This window comes from Hippopotamus amphibius, chromosome 16, assembly GCF_030028045.1.
Source record: "Hippopotamus amphibius kiboko isolate mHipAmp2 chromosome 16, mHipAmp2.hap2, whole genome shotgun sequence".
In the NCBI taxonomy this organism is placed as follows: domain Eukaryota; kingdom Metazoa; phylum Chordata; class Mammalia; order Artiodactyla; family Hippopotamidae; genus Hippopotamus; species Hippopotamus amphibius.
The window spans coordinates 51,626,883-51,646,445 of NC_080201.1; the positions used below are offsets into that span (position 1 = coordinate 51,626,883).

Below are 19,563 nucleotides of genomic sequence, written 5' to 3' on the forward strand. Positions count from 1 at the left end.
TGAACACACCCAGGTCTGCCAGACCTTCACTCCAAAATATCCGTGCATCAATCTTAATGTGACCAGGGTCTCCACCCAAGCCTCCCTACAACGTGGCTCAGATCCAGCACTGTCGTCTCCCACGAGGACTTGCCCCCACCTCCTCCCTGGCCTCCCATCCTCCAATCTGTTTCCCATTCAGCAGCTAAAGGGACCCTCATATCTGACCCGTAGCTTCAGACGGGCCTCGGGAAAAAGCCAGGCTCCAGAGCTTGGGATTCCAGGCCCTCAGGTTCCGGTCTCCGTTGTCCCCACCCCTGCTCAGCCCCGCAGTTCCCACTGCCCGCTGGCCTCCTGATCGCCTCTCCCGCCCCACCTCCCCTGCCACCGGGCTTTCTCCCTGGGCTCCCACCCTCTGCTCTCAACCCCTGTACTCCATCCTAAATCTGACCCTGTCTTTCTCTGTTCAGAGCCTTCCAAGGCTCCCCAGTGTGCTTCGAACACAGAACAAAGCTCCTTCCACCGCAAGAAGGCCCTGAATACGCCGAGAGGCATCGAGAAAGCCCTCAAGAAAGGCTAATGACCATGACAATGATTATCACACCAGCCACCGCCCACCTCCCCAACCCCTCCTCTCCCACCCTCACTCTCTACCAGGATTCGGTCACTCAGGCCCTTCCCTCTGGCCTCCAGCCCCAATACCTTCTGTGAGTTCTACCTCTTCCTTAAGGTCTCAGCTGAATCAATGACTCCTCCAGGAAGCCTTCCTGACCTCAGAGGCTGCACTGGGTGCTCCCCGTGCCCCTCCTGGTCAACTGTCCCCACTCCTATAAACGCTAATTCAGAGCACCAGCCCAGTGTCTGGCTCTGTGTTGAATGCACAATGAATGAACCCAAGTCTGCCCAAAAGATCTCCAGCCCAGGACCAGACACAGCCACAGAAACAAGTCCAGAGTCTATTCACGCCACCAATCGTTTTTTTGAGAATGTTCTAAGCTCCAGACTCTGTCCTGGGTGCCAGAGGCAGCGTCACTAAGACAGCCCCTGCCTTCAGGAAGCTCACATTCCAGTGGGGGAGGCAGACAACACACAGGCCACAATGTCAGGTGGCAGCAAAGAAAAATAAACGGGGAAAGGAGGGCAGGGAATAGGTGCTCTATTAGCCACACTGTATGAAGGACACATGCGCCAACATGTAGGGAACAAATTTCAAGCAGGAGAAACAGCAAGTGCAAAGCCCCTGAGGAAGCCTGGGAAGGAGCCTGGGGAGTATGGCTGGCACACGGTCAGGAGCTGGGGCAGGGAGAAAACGTAGGGCCTGGAGGCAGGCGTGGTGGGGAGTTAGGAACTAGGGAACGCCTCTCCAACACAGAGGCCAACACCACACTTTCCCCTGGTACAAGCTCAGTCCAGAATAGGGCTGCGTTCCCAAACAGGGCTGGGATGGAGAACCCAGAGTTCAAAGGAAGGGTGGATGTGGAAGTAAAGGACAGGGGCCTCGTGTCCAATCTCAGCTCTCCCCTCCCTTCCCCTCCCCGCCCACCCTCCCTGGTCCAGCAACTTCACTTCTCGGAGCCTCTGTGATTCAGCAGCACCAGCGCTGTCAGCAGCATTAAAGTACCCACTGTGTGCAGAGCCTCGGCCCACCGCCTGGCCCCCAGTGAACTTTCAAACACGTGGCTGCCACAATCAGAGAGAGGTGAAGGCAGCCAGGTGTGGCCAAGAGTGGTCAGGGTTGCAGAGTCCAAGAGCCAATGCCAGCTGGGTGGCCTTGAGTGTGAGGGCGCTCCTCCAGAGCCTCCCCTGATCGCTCCCAGCCACCCCACCAGGAGGCTGTGACGGCGCCCAGCACAGGGCAGAGGCTGAGAGAGGGGAAGCGTTTACCTTGGGTCTCCCAGAGTAGTGGTGGAAGCCCCGGCTGCTGCTCAGCAACCAGAGCCACTTTTTACATTCTCACTTCAGCGACTAAAAAGCCAGCAGCTGGGGCAAGGGCAGGGGGAGGAACTAGAAGATCCCCTGCATCCTGCCCGGATCCTGCCCGTCCTCCCGCTGAGGGTGGAGCCTCCGCTGAGGTGTCCGTGACGCAGTCCTGCAGTGATGAAACACCATCACTGCAGCCAAGAAGATGGCCTGCTCCCTGGGGAGCAGCTGACGGAGGACACCCAGACCTGCCTCTGGAAGCCGGGCGTCAGCACCAGGGCCCTGCCTGGCCGCCTGCCCGCAGGCAGCACACTCCACAGTGGGGAGTGCCTGCATGGCCTCATCCCCACTCAATGCTCCCAAGGGTGTCTGGGCTTTAATCAGCTGAGGGTCTGGGCAGGAGCTGTAGCTGTTGGTTAGAGGTGAGCCACCTGGGAGGCAAGGTGAAAGAAGCAAAGGTACCTTACAGGAGAACACACACAATGAAGGAACACACACAATGAAGGAACACACACAATTTCATTAGTTACGGGGAAATGCAAATTGAAACCACCCACCAGGATGGCTAAAATTTTAAAAATTGACAATGTCAAGTGTTGTCAAGAAAGTAAAGGAATTGCTATTGGTGGGAGAACAAAATGGTTCAACTGCTATGGAAAATTGTTTGGCAATAACAATTAAAACTCAACATATGCCTACTCCATGACCCAGCAATTCCACAGCCCTCCAACAGAAATGAGCGTATTTGTTTACCAAATGACGTGTACTAGAATGTTCACAGCAGCAACATTCACAGTAACCTCAAAACTGGAAACAGACCAGGTGTCCACCCACAGGAGAACGGATAAACAAGGTAAATTCATAGAGCACACCACCACTCAGAAATACAGAGGACTGAACTACTGATACCTACCACAGGGATGAAGCGTAAGAGCTTCACAGGGTGTGAAAGAAGCCAGATGCAAAATGACACATCAAGTAGGAGTCTGTGGACAGCAAGTTCAGAACAGGCAACACGACCGGATTTGTCTCTCACTTGTAAAACCATGCAGAAGATCAATGGCAACAAATATCCGAAAGTCAGGAGAGCTGCTACATTTCAGAGTAACAGAGGAGGGGGGTTTCTGGGCACTGACAATGTTCTACTGTGGGTACAGAGAATCACAGCTTTATAGTTGTTATACTGTACTGTATAAAATACGTTGAACACATTTTTCTTTATTTTATGATGAAGTCACAATAAAAAAAAGAACCTGGGTTTGGGAGCCCACAAGGTATAGGGGAGCTAAAATCGGGCCTCCCGGCTTCCGGGGCTGCCCTCAACCCCAAGGCTGGCTGGCCTGGATTTTCACCTCAAGGCCAGTCACCAATGAGTAAGGAGGAGGAACCTGGGGCCCGGAGGTTCCGAATTTCAGCCCCAGGCTCTGCTGCTTCTTGGCTGTGCAGCTGCAGGCAAATGAGACCCTCGTGGGCCTTAGTACTAACGTCTGTACAATGCTCCGGCTGGAGGAGGGACACGCACCCCAGAGGGGCAGGGCTGGAGTTTTGGTGAGTATGTTTAACACAGAAGAGAGCTGAAAGGGAATGAAAATCACCACCTACAGGGGTCAGGTCTGAGCAGGGAAAAGAGAGGTGACTGGAGACAAGTCCCTAAGGGGGCTCTGACTGCACTGGCAAGGTTTGATTTTTTGTAATATCTGCTAAGTACATGGATATCACTGATTCATTCTACTGTACGTCTAACACAGTCTAGCAAAAAAAAAATTTTTTTGGCTGAGGCATGTGGCATACAGGATCTTAGTTCCCCAACAGGGATTGAACCCACGCCCCCTGCACTAGAAGCACCGAGTCTTAACCACTGGACTTTCAGGGAAGTTCCTAATTCTAGGACTTTTTACTTCTATCTGTCTGCCTTGTAGGTCTTATTTCTCAATGGTTTCCAAACTGTATCTCCCACAAAAGCTACATCTCACCTTGCTGGGGTCACGTCCATTAGAGGTGATTTACAGGATGACACAGGACCAAGGGGAAAGAGGCCCTCAGATGACTGCCTCGTCCTAGCTGGCAGCCTTGGGGAGGGACTGGGTCCTAGAAAGAGTCCTTCCAAACCTCTTTCCTCATCTGTAAAATCAGGGTCACTACAGTTCCTGCAGCTAGAAGGACTGTGTGGCATAGCTGAGCTCTACCTCCTGTCCTCACCCCTCCTACAGTCTGGGAGTCTGTGACCACCCAAGTCAGAGGAAACCCCTCCTCTGCTCAAACCCTCCCATGTCCCCATCTCACCCAGAGTAAAAGAAGCCAAAGTCCTTTCAGGAGCCCCAGGACCTGATTCTGCATCATCACCACTTCACGTCTCCAAACACTCCATGGCACTGGTGCCTCCAACACACCAAGAACCTCCTACCTCAGGGCCCCTGCACATGCTGCCCCCTCAGTCAGAACTTCTCCAAGTCTCTGTGGGGCCCCACCCCATTTTCTTCAGCCTCTGCTCACATGTCTCTTTCTTTGCAAAGCCTCCCTCCCCTCCCCTCCCCTCTGTGGTCAAGAGTGCACCGACCCGACCTCCCCTTATCCTTTACAAAAGTAAACGCTTATCATCACCAACACGACTGTACACATTTCCTTGTTTACAAGTTTACTGTCGACCTCTCTCCGCTGTGATGTCAGCATGGTAAGGGCAGGGGCTCTGGTCTGCTCGGGCACTGCTGGATCCTCAGAATCTGGTGCGGTGCTGGGTCTACTGTGGGCACTTAACTATTTGCAGAATGAATATGTGTACGAGTGAAGCCTTGTGCCCAGAACATGCTCAAAATAAGCTAAATTCCTTTCCTTACCACTTGTCAAGTCCTTTTTCTCTCGTCCCCTCTCCCTGACCTGCTTTCTACGCCAGACAGCACAGATGGAATAAGGAGGCAAGAGGTTCTGCGTCTCCTGGAGCTGCAGACAGTGGGGTGGGGGCTCCTTCCCGACACCCTGACCCCACCCGCACCCCCAGGAGCCTCTGTCACCTGCCCTGTAATCTGCACCTTACCTACAAGTCCCAGGAGGACTTGCTCAGGAGAGAAATTCAAAGACGACAGGAACCTGTCATTCGACAGGCAGTGTGTGCCCGTGGGAATCTGGAAGGAAAGGCACACGGGGCAAGCGAAACGACACCCTCATTCGCCACCGGCCACTCTGTGCACTGGTCCCGCACTCTGTGAGGGCACTTTAGCGAAACTGATGAAGTGGAAAACGCTTGCATCCTTGGAGCAATTTCTCTTGCAGAAAACGCTTATGCAGGTGCACAGAGGTTCTCAGGTGGGTTTTCTCAACCTCAGTACTAGTGACACTTAGACAATTCTTGTCATGGGGCTGTTCTGCGAACTGTAGGAGGTTTTAGCAGCATTCCTGGTCTCTACTTGCTAAAACCAACAGCACAACCTCTCCTGGAGTTTTGACCATCAAAAATGTCTTCCCACATAATCAAATGTCCTTTGGGGGCAAAGCCAGCCCCTGGGTGAGAACCGTTGTTCTGAGAATACTGCTGCTGGAATAGTGAAACCCAGGAAGCAAGCGAAATGCCCACAAGGATCTGGTATCGTCACAACGGTTAATACGATGCCAGTACTAAAAAGAGTCAATGCCTACGCAGCACTTGGCACATGCCAGGCACACCTAAGTGCTTTGTACATGTGAATTCAACTCTCGCAGAAACCCTATGCGGCAGGCACTCTTATTGCCTCCATTTTTATGAAGAAACTAAGTCACAGGAGCGAAATGACTTGCCCCATCACCTGACCAGGAAGTACAGAGCTAGGCTGAGACTACACGGCACCACGTGGCCTGCGGAGTTAGGCAGACCTGGATTCAGGTCCCTGCCATCAAGTTTATAGCCTCCCCAAGTCTCAGTTTCCTCCTCCACGCAATGGGGATGACAGCAGTGCCTCCATCACAGGCTCGAGTGTGAGAAGAGCCCAGCACAGTGCCCCAGCCTTGGTGAGGGTCCACCCACCGGACAGAACATGCTGTAGGCGTCCCACGCGCGAGAACCAATCTCGACATGACGTGCTGACACTGCCCGTCAGCGCTCAGTGTGCTCACCGCACAACAGAACCTCAACCTGTTCCCTTTCTGAAGCACAAGTGTGTATGTACCACATCGCCTCAATTCTGATATGCTTATTTTTTCACAGGCTGACATTACTGAGATTAATGCGCCTCTCACAATCCACGTATAAACTTCATCTGCAGCATCCTTTTCAGAAAAGTGGTTACAGGATGAACAGTGGCTCTTAAAGGGAACAGAGTCTTCCACGGGAAGGCATGAGGTATATGTCAACTGTCACATGCAGAGAAGGAACTGGGTGGAAGAGTCAACAGAGGCAGAATAAGGGGAGTAGGAGCCAAGGTGGCCTCGGAACCAAACACATTTCAACCTCAGTGCTGCCACTTGCTGTGTGACCTCGGGCAAATCACTTCCCCTCTCTCCACCATGGTTTCCTCATCTGCAGGTTAGAGGCAACAATGGAACAACACTCCAAGGCTGCTGTGAGGATTAAATGAGTTCATCCACATAAAGTCCTTCAAATAGAGCCCAATACAATGACTGCTTGACACCTATCAGGTGTTAGCATTTCCCCTGAAGGTGGAGACCTGGGGATGGTCACTTCCTGCATGAGGCACCTCTGTAATGTGAATTTTTACCGATACTGCCTCCTTAGTAAGAAGGCGCCATGACAGACATTTTTCTTCTCTTGAACACCACACGCTCCCCGCAACTGCCCCATCTGTCTACTTGGAGCAGGCAGGACTGGAGACGGGCTGCAGACGTGGGTGGGCTGCAAACAATGCTGAGACAAGAACAAGCACCAGAGCAGACTTCCTTCTCTTCCCTGCCACCAGCTCCACACCGCCCCCCTCTCCCGCCACCCAGGGCCTTACAGCACCCACAGGATTCATGTCACATGTTTGAGTCTGCCTGGCCGCAGACCTGAAACACTCCAAGAGCATCATGCCACAGCCAGAGGGACCCTCCAAATACAGCTCTGCTCTGGGATCACATCACAGGCCCTTATGGAGGCCACAAGGGCCCACTTGAGGTGGCCCCTGCCTGATCTCCAGCCCCACTAGTCAGTACACTCTCCTCCGCTCCACTTTCCCCTTCACTCTTTGCTCTCTCCCTCCCTCACCCCAGGGCCTTTGCACAGTGCTAGTGCCCCGCCCCCATCTTCACCTGCTACATCCTCCTTTCCTCAGGGAAGCCTGTCCTGAGTGCTCCCTGCCCATCACAGACCTTCACAGCTCAGCTTTCCTGTCCCCTCAGAGCACTTACCTCTACCGTGCTCAGTCACTCATGTAATTATCTGGGTAACGGTGCCTCCCACACCAGACTAGGAGCTCCATGAGGCAGAGACAGGGTCTGTCCTGGTCCACACTGCGTCCCCAGCGCCATCCAGCCAGGGCCAGGCCCAGGGCTTTCATTAATTCAGGGTGGGGGTGGCAAACAGAACCACAGCTTTTTAGTTCCGCCACGTGAAGGTGAAACAAAAAAATCCTGCATTCACTCATTCCACAAATACGGCCCCCGTGCTGTGTCGGCACTGCGCTGCTCACCCGGGAGGCAGCAGTGACCAACACAGAACCCCCTGCCCTGCGGGCATTCACGGGGGTGGGGAGTGGGGGAGGAGGGGGCGCCAGGACAGGCATTAAAACCAATAAGTTACCTAAGCAGGTAGGTCATACAGTACATCAGAACTTGACAAGTGTTACGAAGAAAAGCAGCATATAGAGGACTAGGTGTGTGGGACGGGGGCAAGGGTTTCTGATTTTACAACCAGGGGTCAGAGCAGGGCTTACCGAGGCAGTAAAATCTGAGCAGAAACCTAAGAGGTGAGGCAGCCCCGTGGAGACGTGGGGGAGAGCCGTCCAGGCTGAGGAAGAACATCGCCAAGGTGTGGCCTGTGGCCCGCATGAGACACGATCAGGAGGTGGTGGAGGGAGCGAGGCATGTGCGGCTACAGAGGAAGCGGGGTCCTGGCTGGGCAGGGCCTGGGAGGCCACTATAAGGGCTGTGGCTGGGAATTCCCTGGCAGTCCAGTGGTCAGGACTCAGCGCCCTCACTGCCAGGGGCCCAGGTTCAATCCCTGGTGGGGGAACTAAGATCCCGTAAGCCACACACTGCAGCCAAAAAAACCAAATCAAATCAAAACAACAACAAAAACCACCACCACCACCACCAAAAGGCAGTAGCTATTTCTTGGAGAGAGATGGGAACCATCATCTTGAAGAAGGTACAGTGTATGAAATCCCCTGGCCTCAGTGAGGCAGGAGCTGTATCCCAGCCTCCTTTTCCAGGAACTGTCCCCAGAAGAAGCCCTACGCACTGGCCTGACACTCTCACCACCTGGCTTACTTAGGGACCACAAGACTCATACTTTACAGATGAGGAAAACTGAGGACAGGAAGGCTGGACAGCTAGGACACAGCTGAGGAGACTAGATCATGTCCCAGCCTGGGCCTCTTCCACCTCCCTCTGCCCTCACTCCCAAGAAACCGAGCCTCCTCCCACACCTCCAGCCAGCCCTCCCTTACCATCCTTGAGGCCCTGCAGAACTGGGCCGTCCCCAGCACGCGCGCGCGTGCGCACGCGCGCACACACACACACACACACACACACAGCCTCTTCAGTCTGGCCGAGGGGTTCCTTCCTCACAGGTGTTGCTCTGCATCGTCATCAGCTGCCTTCCTCCCCAGCGGCGAGCTGAGGCAGGGCCTGGTGGTCAGTCCCCATGTCATTCCTAGGGCGCCTTGCAGCAAATAGGCAGAGTCCTAACAAGGGCTCACATTTACGGAGCACTCACAACGTGCCAGGCCTGGATTCATATTAACAATCCTCACAGCAGCCCTGTGAGGCAGACATCATCACGATCCCCACTCTTCGGAAGAGGAAACCCAGAGAGAATAAATCGTGTGCCCAAGAGCCTAAGAGCAGATGAGTGCAGGAGATGGCTGACCTAAACAACAGAATTTTCTGTAATGATGAAATGTGGCTACTGGGGCTATTCCAACTAAGAACTAAATTTTCACTACTTAAAATTTAAATAGCCACACATGGCTAGTGGCTAGCATACTGGAGGTGCAGCTCTACAGAACCTCTCTTAATGAGGCACCAGGAGCCTGAAGGCAGGGGCAGGGGTAGGGGTGAGACCAAGTGCTGGATCATCCCCGCCTGCCGAAGAGACACTCCCACGCTACACCATCACTCCCGAGCCCTGACCACAACCTGCTCACCCCAGCGAGCTAGAACAGGGCTCCGAGGCCCAAACCCATACCTGCAGTCCTGTTCAATTCAAATCCTGACTACCACTTCCAGGCTGCAGGGGACACTTCTCTGAACGTCAGCATCCTCGCCTATAAAATTGGATCTTAACACCAACCTAACCAAGTATTTATTACGTTATTTCAAAAGATACCTTTTTTGACAACCCAGGGTTGTCATGGGGACCCAATGCTTCAAGAACACTTGGGGGTGAGGCCAGCACTTTGGAAGACAGGCAGCAATTACACAAAGGTGAATTCCAAAGTCAAGGGCCAGCCTGAGTCTCAGTTAGCCAGAGCTTTGGAAGTGACAGCTATGTTAATACTGTCACTAGCTGGTTAAAGGAATCATCCAGATGATTCATGACATGCCCATGTTAACTTTTTAAAAAATATCCTCTAAATGAAAACACACAGCTGAAAAAAAGCAGACAATTCGCAGACACTACCCCAAAACACCCCACTTCCCGGCCACCCCCCCCACCTAGGTTTTCGCACACCAGTTTGAAAAGAATGGCCCTAGGGGACCCCAGACCTGCCAGAAAGACCTGGGTCCTGCCATCCTCCTCCCTTCTCCCTCCTCCAGGTCCACCACAATGGCCTACTCTCAGTATCACCACCAAATCAAGTTATCTCCCACCTCAAGGACTTCACCCAAACTCTACCTGGCCTGGCCCATTCCTTCTGGCATTTCACGTGGTGGCCTGAATGCCTCACCTCAGGGGACTCCCTAAGCCCCCTCCCATGGCAGCTAGATCTCTGTTCCCTTCCTCGGAGCACCAGTAAGGCAAACGTTACCACTCTGCTTCCTCCACTAGACTAGGTGCTGCTCCCTGGCATCCAGAACTACACATGGCACACAGTAGGTACTCAGTAAATCCGGTGAGAGAATGGAACACACAAATGACCAGAAATAGCCAAGGCTGGCTCCAGAGGCCATGCAGGAATCAGACTCCAAGCAGGGGGTAGGGGCGTGCCTTCCACCCTCATCCCTTCCCCCTGGCCTCTGGGGGGGCTGGCCAAGGTCAGGGCTCCATGGGCATGAGAGGCAATGGCACCCCGTCTCCCAAGCAAGCACCGAATGGATCTGTCATTTCAGGGACAACTGAGGCTTACTTAGTGCCAGCTCTGTCTAGAGGAAGAAAAAGCAAAAAAGATCATTAGAATGACAGTAACAATCCCAGAAACAGCGGCCATGGCATTGGTCAGAGGCAGAAGAGCCAGTTTTAAAAAGGCAGACTTGACCCCAGATAGAGCTGCGTTCAAATTTCATGTCTGTCACCTATTACAACATTACCTTTGGGTAAATCCAATAACCTCCGGGGCCTTTGTTTCGGGAGAAGAGCTGCATTGAGCTCCCAGGTCGTGGTGGAGAGCAGGCACGTAAGGCTCTGGAGCAGGGCCTGGCACAGAGAGCCCGCTCTGCCGGCCCTCAACAATAACACAGGCATTCTATGCAGTGCACTGCACCTCAATTTCCTACCCACAAAATGGGGTGACTGCCACCTACCTCACAGGCTGCTGTGTGTCTGAGGGAGCACGCATGGAGTGCTCAGAGCATCTGGCCGAGCCCCTGCTCAGCGATGGGCGTGATGAGTATTCCTGTCCGGTGCCCTCCCCAGTGGGAACCTCAGCTAACTGGCCTGCCACCCCTTCCCTGCTAACCAACAAGCCCAGGCTGGCCACATCCAGAGCCCCTTCTCTGGTCTCAGGTGCCCAGCCTGACAATCTACAGCAACAGCAGCTCAGATCCTTCGAGCACCTTCTCTGGAGGCCCTGTGTCAAGTAGTTTCTGACACGTTAGTCCCTGAATCCTCCCTACACCCCCTCTCAGCAGGGATGCGCCCCTTTCGGCTGAGCAAAATGCATCTCAGAGATGAAATAAGGCCCCCAGGGTTGCATGGCAACCAAGAGAGGAGCCAGGAGCAGGGTTTACACCCAGGTTGGCCACCCCCAGCCCAGACCACTAGACAATGACCCGCCAGATGATGAACACCTTGAAACCAAGCTGGAAAGGCCTGCAGAGGGGGGCAAAGGAGTGGGAGCCACCCCAGCCCGTTCGGAAAGAGCCCACAAGGTGGCAAACCAAGGCAGCCTTGGATTTCTGGCCTCACCCTTAGAAACAACATCTGTGGACGAGCTTCCTGGGCAGGACAGCTGGGCCTGTGAGGAACTTCCTGCAGGAACCTCTGACATGTAGTCTCCCCTCGGCCAGCCCCGGCTTGCTGTCCCCAGTTCCTGCACCCAGCACAGCAGGGCCCTGACGTGGGTGCCGAGTTGGCGGCGGGTCCTGCCCCCAAGGGGCCAGGCTGAGCTCCCACTCCACCGCCCCTCCCACCCCTGCTCCCTCACTCCCTCCCTCCTGGTCCTGCTCCCAGGGTTGTCTCCCCAAGCTGGGCCTCTTGCTGCTTGGCTGGTTGTCCAGAAGAGCCTGCCACGGAACCACCCCACCGTGCAGCCCAGGGGCCTGGTGGTTGAGAGCCTCGCACCGAGAGCTCTTGTGAAGCTGAAGAGAGGCCCAGGGAGGGGGGTCCCTGGGTCCCCCAGAGGCTTGGAGATCGACTGCGAAAGACACTCCTTTCCATCCCCCCCCAATCCCAAGGGATTTCTGGAGGCCCAAGGATGTTTGCTCTGAGGGGCTCTGCTCCTTCCAGGAAGACACTCCAGATTAAACCTGGGAAAATCAACAGTCAGGCTCCTGCTTACTGCGCTAAGCCTTAAGTTCCAGGCTCAGGTGGGGGATGAGAAGTCATCCTCACCCACTGCTACCTAGCACCTTCCTGAGCTCGGGGGACCCTGGAGCCACTCTGCCCAAATACAAAGTCTGTCAGTGTTGGGGGACCCAGCACAGGTTACCAAGGCTCTCTAGGCCTCAGTTCTCACCCCTGGGAGGTAGGAACCAAAGCTGATTCCTCCTCAGTCCAAGGGGTCTTCATTCAAGTCCTCCATGGCTCTTCACTGCACACCCGTCCTACATGCATATCACCTCCCCGGGGAGCTCCCCCCTGATCATTCCAGCTAAAACATAATGTCCCCACTCTCTTTCCCCTCACCCCCATTCATGTTGCCTTTGAAACATTAATCACAACCTGATGTCCTATCACTGGTTTGTTTGCTGGGTACCTGCCTCCACCAGAAGTTAGGTCCACAAGGCCCAGTCTTCCAAGTTCTAGAGCAGTGTCAGAAAGGTTGCAGGCCTTCAGGCCATAAGCTGAGTGGAAGGCAGAATCAGCAAGTACATTTTTTATTAGGTATTACTGTTGTTCTGTGCTGTTATCTGATATTGGCCCAGCTGTTTGGTTGGGGAGGGGTGGGCAGAAAATCAGCCCATTGAGCCTCCCCCATCTGTCCCTAAAGGGAACAGCCATGGGCCCTGGGGAACACGGTGTGAAAACCACAGAGGAGGGAGGCAACCATCAAGGCCTTCGCTCTTTCTACGGCAGAGATTCTACTCAAGGGGGAAGTGGGAGGCATGTGAAACTCCCTGACCGGCTCTAAATCTACCCCCACCCCAGGCAGAAGCCTGAGAACCTCTCAAATGGCAAAAGGCATCTTCTAAAACCCTAAATCTGACCAAGCTGCTCTTCAAGACAGTCTACAAGGTTCTGAGCAACCCTGCCTGCCCTCAGCCCCTGGCCTGCCCCCTTCACCCCCTTCCCCTGCATGGCCACACGGGCCTCTGTGCAGCCTGTCCCTGCTCCTCACCAAGCTCGGTCCTCCCTGCAATTTTTGCACCCCACACCCCAAGGCTGTTCCTTCTCCTCAGGTCACCTTGTCAATCTGGGATTAGCTCAGAGGCCTTCCCAACGGCCCATCACGGCTGATTTCAATTGCCGGGCACCTCCCTTTAATCTGCCCCTTGTTTACCCACCAGGTTTAGGGTTTGTCTCTCTCAGCTCCACAGGGGTAGGGCCTTCGTCAAGTGCCCTGCTGTATCCCCAGCACCTGAAGTGATGTCGGGCACAGAAGAGGTGTTCAATAAATGGTGGTGGATGAAAGAAAACCTTTCCTCAGTTCTGCAGTGCTTTCGGGATCAAAGCCACACTTCCTGCCCAGGCCCACGAGGTTCTGGACAGCCTGGCCCCTGACTCCCACAAGCACTTCAGCTACCCTCCCTGTTGGAGACCACCCTTCTGCCTCTTGGCCTTCAAAAGGACTGTTCTCACCTGGGTCAAGGCCATTACCACCACCCCTAGTAGCTATGGAGGAGAATCAATAAAAGCACATATAGGAAAAGCGTTTGGCAGAGCCTGACATCTGGAAAGGAGCTAAAATTTTGACCTCGGAGGGGCTTCGGGCAGCAACTGTGTAGGAGAGGCCAGAGACCTGGGGCTGCATCTGCCACACCCCTCAAACCTCCAGAACCTTCGTTTCCTCATCTGGAAAATGTAGATGCTAATTTCAGCCCTGCCGTCCTGCTGGTGTTACCTGACAAGGCTCTGTAACCTGGGAAGGGTCTTCAAAATCCTAGCAGAAATAATAAGAATTACAATTGTTAAGATATCCTGACAGCCCACCATGTGTCAAGCACTTCTTGAACAGTGAGAACAGGAAACGTTTGCTGCAGGCTTACTGTTACACCTGCAGAGCTATAAGTACTCTCCACAAATTAATCCATTTAACCTTCACAACAACCTATCAGGAGGGAGTTATCATCATCCCATGACACAAATGATGAAATGAGCTCAGATGAATTGAGAACTTGTTCCAAGTCACAGAGGCAGCAAGTGGTAGGGCTGGGCTTGAACCCTATGTTCTGAAGCACTTCAGTACAGCTCTTTACAGAGGTTAGAGACCAGGACACCAGATTTCTGGATCCTGGCTAGGGGCTGGATTCCTCAGTCCTGAAAGGACTGAGGGTGGGGAAGGACAGATGCCCTCAGACTGCCACTAGAGCATTTATTCAGTGCTAGGCACCATTCTAGGAGCTTCTCTTGGGTGAACTCATTTAATCCTCATGAAAGCCTAAGGTGGGTGCCACTCTGAGCCCATTGCATGGAGGCAAACACTGTGGCCCAAGGTCACACAACTAGAACGTGAAAGCACCAGAACTTGCACACACGCCCACTACACCATCCTTGTGCAGGGACCTCAAACATGGGTCCCCTGGTAGCTGTGTCACCCACTACATGTCTCTCCTGCTGTTTCCTCCCAGCTCCCAACAGACATTCTGCCCTGGGTTAAAAGATGACCTGGCACAACTCTGAGGGACCAAGTTTTATCAGCAAGCCGAGAAACTGCTAGACTGGCTGCCGGCAGAGGTGCTCACGGCAGCCCTAGGCTCCAAAGGTGAGGAGAAGGAAATGTCCAAGGGTGCAGCTGGCAGGGTCTAGGGCAGGAACTTTGAGGTGACAGAGACCTTCACCAGCTTTGGGACCATGAGCAAAGAATTTGTTCAAACCCCAGTCTGGCCCCTAAGCATCTGACAGACCTAGGACAAAGCAATTCCTCCTCTGAGCCCCAACTGCTGACTCTGAAATATGGACAGAAACCCATATCCACCCCTGGGCTCAACTAAACCACTGTTCCAGTTACATGTTGACAAGAGGTTTACTCTGAGGCCAAACCAGGCCAGGAGATCATGTCCCAGCTCTACCACTGCCAGCTTTGAGATGTCGGGCAAATCATTTCACTTCATAGCAAGTGTCTCGGTTTCTTCACCTATAAAATGGGTATCACATTGCTACCTAGCTCACACGAGTCTATAAAAACGGGAATAACCATACCTACCCCATGGGTGTGTTTTGCGATTTAAATGAGGTCATGTGTGTAAAAGGCCTTTCACATGCCTAACACAGGGTGAATGAATGTTCAATAAAATTCACTAGCTCTGGAAATGTTTTGCCAGTCTGTGCCTCAATTTCCCCTTTTAAAATGGAGATCATGACAACTGTACATAAAGCCCTAGGATGTGAGAATTCAAGTTAATCCACGTGAAGAATTCTGAACCACGTATGGCACACAGAACGCACTCAATAAATATCAGCCATTGATCTCATGATTACTGTTTTCACTACTGCTGTTAATCCCATCAGGCAAACCCTCTAAAAGTTGGCAGACCAGAGAAAGAAACCCCTGGTGCAGAGAAATTCTACAGAGCCACCGTTCTCTCCAGCAACCACAAGCCATGGAAGCCAGTCAGGCTGGAAGCCGATGGAGTGGACCAGAGCGACTGCCTGCCCCCTCTGACCACATCACGAGCCCACATTAGCTGGGACAGTCAGGGATTATGGCCAGCCCTCCGGGAACTGCAGACCCAGGGCAAAGGTTACAGAGCAAGCCAAGGTCACAGGCTGGCCTGAGGAGCAGGGGCACTGGCCTCACGACTGGGGCTAGCTGCACCAAGCTCCCACCCAGCAACCACGGTGAGAAACCAGATTCGTGGGGGTTTTGGCCGCCCCAAGTCCTTCAGAGCAGCCTTCCTCCCTGGGTCAGTGTGGGCCAGGGGCACCCTCCTCCAAGTCCCCTTGGCCTATGCAAAGAAGAACAGCTGGGAAAACAGCACTCAGCCTCACTGCCGCCTAATGGTGAAGCCAACTGTTATCGCCTGGTGGGGAGCGCAAACATGCTGCACGGCTGGACTGCTAAACAAGGAGACACAATCGTGTGTCTGGCCTCATGGCCAGGATGGAGGGGCCTGGGGTGGTGCCCATCCCCTTCGCACCCACCACCAACCACTATCAGGCCAGAGCTTGCAATGCTTCTCTGAGAGAAGGAGTAAACAAGGTTCAAAGGCAGACCATGGAGGACCTCATCACGCCCAGGTCTCTTGCTGAGCCCAAGTGCCTTCCAAATAAGATGAAAGGGGTGCTCAGAATCCCAAGGATAAAGATGTCCTCAGCCACCCTGCCTTCGGGGAGAAGAGTTCCTCCTCCCCAGTCTTAAGCAGGGCGAGGGGCACAGATTCTCAAATCCAAGCTCCATACCCCCACCCCTCCCTAATATGGAGCCGAAAGCTCAGAAAACAAGTGGCTTGTAAGAGTCTCCCGCCAACCTCCCAGCCAAAACCATGGGAAGAATTTGCCACAGAGGTGGTCCCCACACACCTTAAAATAAGGTTTAATGATATGCAAAGGTCCTAGGGTAGACAGCAGTCCCACTGACCACCCAGTTTCCCTCAAAGTCAATAAGAAGTTCAATAAAGGGTGATTCCCCCTCCAGCTCAGGGTAAACCCCCAAGCTCCACCCACCAAACACAGGAGGCAGAACCCCCTCTTCATCGTTCGGCGTTACAGCGCGCCCAAAGTACTCCCCTGAACCCCCACTCGGGCCCGTCCCCCCGCCCCTCGCGGTTTTTCAAGATTATAAACATCACAGCCCTGCTCCTCTGATGTACCGCGGCACGACGTTCTAAGGATGGCTCCCCCCAGGACCTCAGTGGCACAACCCAGAGGGCGCTACCCCGGCCACACTTGGTACAGCTCCCTCCCCAGAAACCGCCCCCTCCCAAATTCGCTCTAGGAACTGTCCCCACAGCCCCGAAGAGGTACAGCCCCCTCCGCTTGGTCGGACGCGCCTCCTCAAAGGCTAAACCCCCGCACACCAGGCGGGATCTCCCCTCCCAGCCCACGACCGCTCAACCCCTGGGGTCTGCGCCCTCAGCCCTTCAGCGGTTCGATCCCCGCCCTCCGATATGCGCCCCCTGCCGCTTCAGTGGTACAGCCCATCGCCCCCGCCCCCGCCCCCTCAGGGCTCGTCCAGCCACCCCCGCGCAACCACCCCAGCTCAGTCCCGGAAGGGGGGGGCTCGAGGACCACGGTCCCGCCCAGCGGGCACCGGTGGCACGGCCCAGCGCCGCTTTGCAGGGGGTCCGGACGCGACCATGGGGGGGGGCGCTCGGGGACACGCGCTGGCGCACTCACCTGTCACCGGCGGCCGCCCAGCCTCTCTGGCGGGGTTCTACTCCTGCCCATCGCCACGCTGCGCTGGATCCCGCTCCCTGTGTTTCCTGGAGGCGGCGGCGGCGGCGGCGGCGGCGGCGGCAGCAGCGGCGGCAACGCCTTCGCGGAGCCAGGCCCAACGGCTCGCGCGGCGCGGCCCCCCCCGCCCCCTCCCCCCAGCCCCCGCTTACCGCCCCCTCCCACCCTCTGGACGGAAATACCGCCTTCTCCCGCCACAAACAGGAACTGACGTAAGAGAGGGAAAGAGGGACGCGAAGAGCGCTAGGGCGCAAGCGCAAGGGAGGGGCGGTGGCGGACTCACAGAAGGGCGCCTGCGTACTTTAGGCAAGCTTGAGCTGGTGTGGGTAAGGGATGTGCCTCGCGCAGGCGCCGGACGGAAAAAAAAAAAAAGAGACACGATTGCGCAGGCTCAGTAGGACTCTGACGCCTGCTTTCCCTAGAGGCTAGCTGCTGTGCTATTTCCCGGCAGCCCCCGGTCCTCATTTACATACACTTTGATCTGGTTTTACTCCGCTCCTGCCTTCTGTCCGGGTTCCGAGGCTATTAAACAGCTCCGGAGCGGGAGTTAGGACAGGTTTCCTTTTCAGTATATCCTCTCATGGTTGAGCACAGGCTCTGAAGCCACGCAAACCCAGCTTTGCATTTCCTTGCCGGTGACTGTGGGCAGGAGGCTTGACCGTTTTCTGTGCCTCAGTAGCCACATCTGCAAAATGGAAACAGTCGTAGCTGCGTCACTGGGCTATAGGACTGTTTTATGTAAACAGAACGGTTTATATCAATTAGACATGCTATGACTCCAAAATATTAACCCTATCTGCCCATCATATATATGCAATTAAATAATGGGATACAGCTTTTTTACGGGGTAACTTGGGCCTACAAATGCTTTAATAATCGCCCTGTTAAAAAAAAAAAAGAGCTTTGCACAGATCCCGGCCCGTTTATTAGCTAGTGTGGTAGACAGCTGTGAAACATCTGGCTCCCAGTCCCTGCACTCTCATAGGTTGGGTGGGGCTTCCTACTTTCTGAATTTGGGTTCCAGTAATGCCACAGAGAAGGTCTGGATGGGAGTTGAAGAATCCTGGGTCCACCTAAGTCTGCGAGTGTCTCAGGCAAAGTCCTGCTCAGGGAGGGTGGTTTTCCCAGAGGTAAACCTAATGCTGGAACTACCCCTTGCTGATGGATCTCCAGCTTGGAACTTAATGCTCTGTGTTCCTGATTCCTGGTCTTCCCCCATCACACTCCCACCAATGCCTCCCCCACCACAGCCCTGAGCATTTTAGTCTCTCACAGCCTCCTAACAGATCTGTCTCCTCCACTGCACAGAGAACCCCAGGAGGGGAAAGTCCAGGACTAAACTTAGTCATCGCTGTGTACCTAACACTAACCAGCAGAGGTCCTGGCACAGAGTGGGCTCTTGAGGAATGTTTGTTGCAAGAAGTAGTCCTTCTGCTCTAATCTACACTCAAGGTTACTGTGGCCTACCCTCTTCACTCCACTCCATGATGAATAGCTTATAGCCGGTTCCCCTACCTCTAAGTCTTCCTGGGCTAACTTGAATCCCTGCCCTCCCTGGGACACAGGATGGATTACAAGACACAGATATCTCACTGAAAGCTCCCATGTGCTTGTGTCTGAACTTGTTGGGGCACTATTAGTAAAGGCTAATGGCTTTCAAACTATTTTAAGGGACTTCCCTGGTGGTGCAGGGGTTAAGAATCTGCCTGCCAATGCAGGGGACATGGGTTCGATCCCTGATCCAAGAAGATCCCTCATGCCTCTGAGCAACTAAGCCCATGCACTACAACTACTGAGCCTGAGCTCTAGAGCCTGTGAGCTACAACTATTGAGCCCATGTGCCACAGCTACTGAAGCCCACGCGCCTAGAGCCTGTGCTCTGCAACAAGAGAAGCCCGTGCACTACAACGAAGAGTAGCCCCCACTTGCCACAACTAGAGAAAGCCTGCGTGTAGCAACAAAGACCCAACACAGCCAATTAATTAATTTAAAAAGAAAAACTATTTTAAGATCTAGTAGGAATTCCCTGGTGGTCCAGTGGTTAGGACTCAGCACTTTCACTGACGAGGGCCCACGTTCAATCCCTGGTTGGGGAACTAAGATCCCCCAAGCTGTGGCACAACCAAAAAAAAAAAAAAAAAAGTCCTAGAACACACAGGTGTATACTTATAATCTAATGAAACAAAAGTGTCACCAAAGTGAACTCCCTGGCAGTCCAGTGGTTAGAACTCAGCACTTTCACTGCTGAGGGCCCAGGTTCAATCCCTGGTTGGGGAACTAAGATACCACACGCTGCGAGGTACAGCCAAAAAAAAAGTGCCACCAAATACTATTTACCCTTATGTATGACGCACTATTTAATTTTTTTTCAGTGCTGTTTGAGACCCTGCTGAACTGATTTTCTGACCCATTAATGGGTCATGCCTTGTAGTTTGAAAAACACTAGT

At 53.9% G+C, this 19,563-nt stretch overlaps 1 protein-coding gene across 4 annotated transcripts in view; it reads right to left on the bottom strand.

Annotated features, from left to right (window-relative positions):
* AKT2 (AKT serine/threonine kinase 2) overlaps positions 1-17,195 on the bottom strand; it is a 51,913-nt gene extending 34,718 nt beyond the window's left edge. For 3 of the 4 annotated variants that reach the window (XM_057711436.1, XM_057711434.1, XM_057711432.1), the window contains exon 1: positions 17,060-17,195. The gene's annotated coding sequence lies outside the window, so the exon portion shown is untranslated. Of the gene's footprint in view, positions 1-7,736; positions 7,770-17,059 lie in introns of those variants that run through there. The other variant, XM_057711433.1, reaches the window with a different exon arrangement.
* Between the last annotated feature and the right edge of the window lie 2,368 nt (positions 17,196-19,563).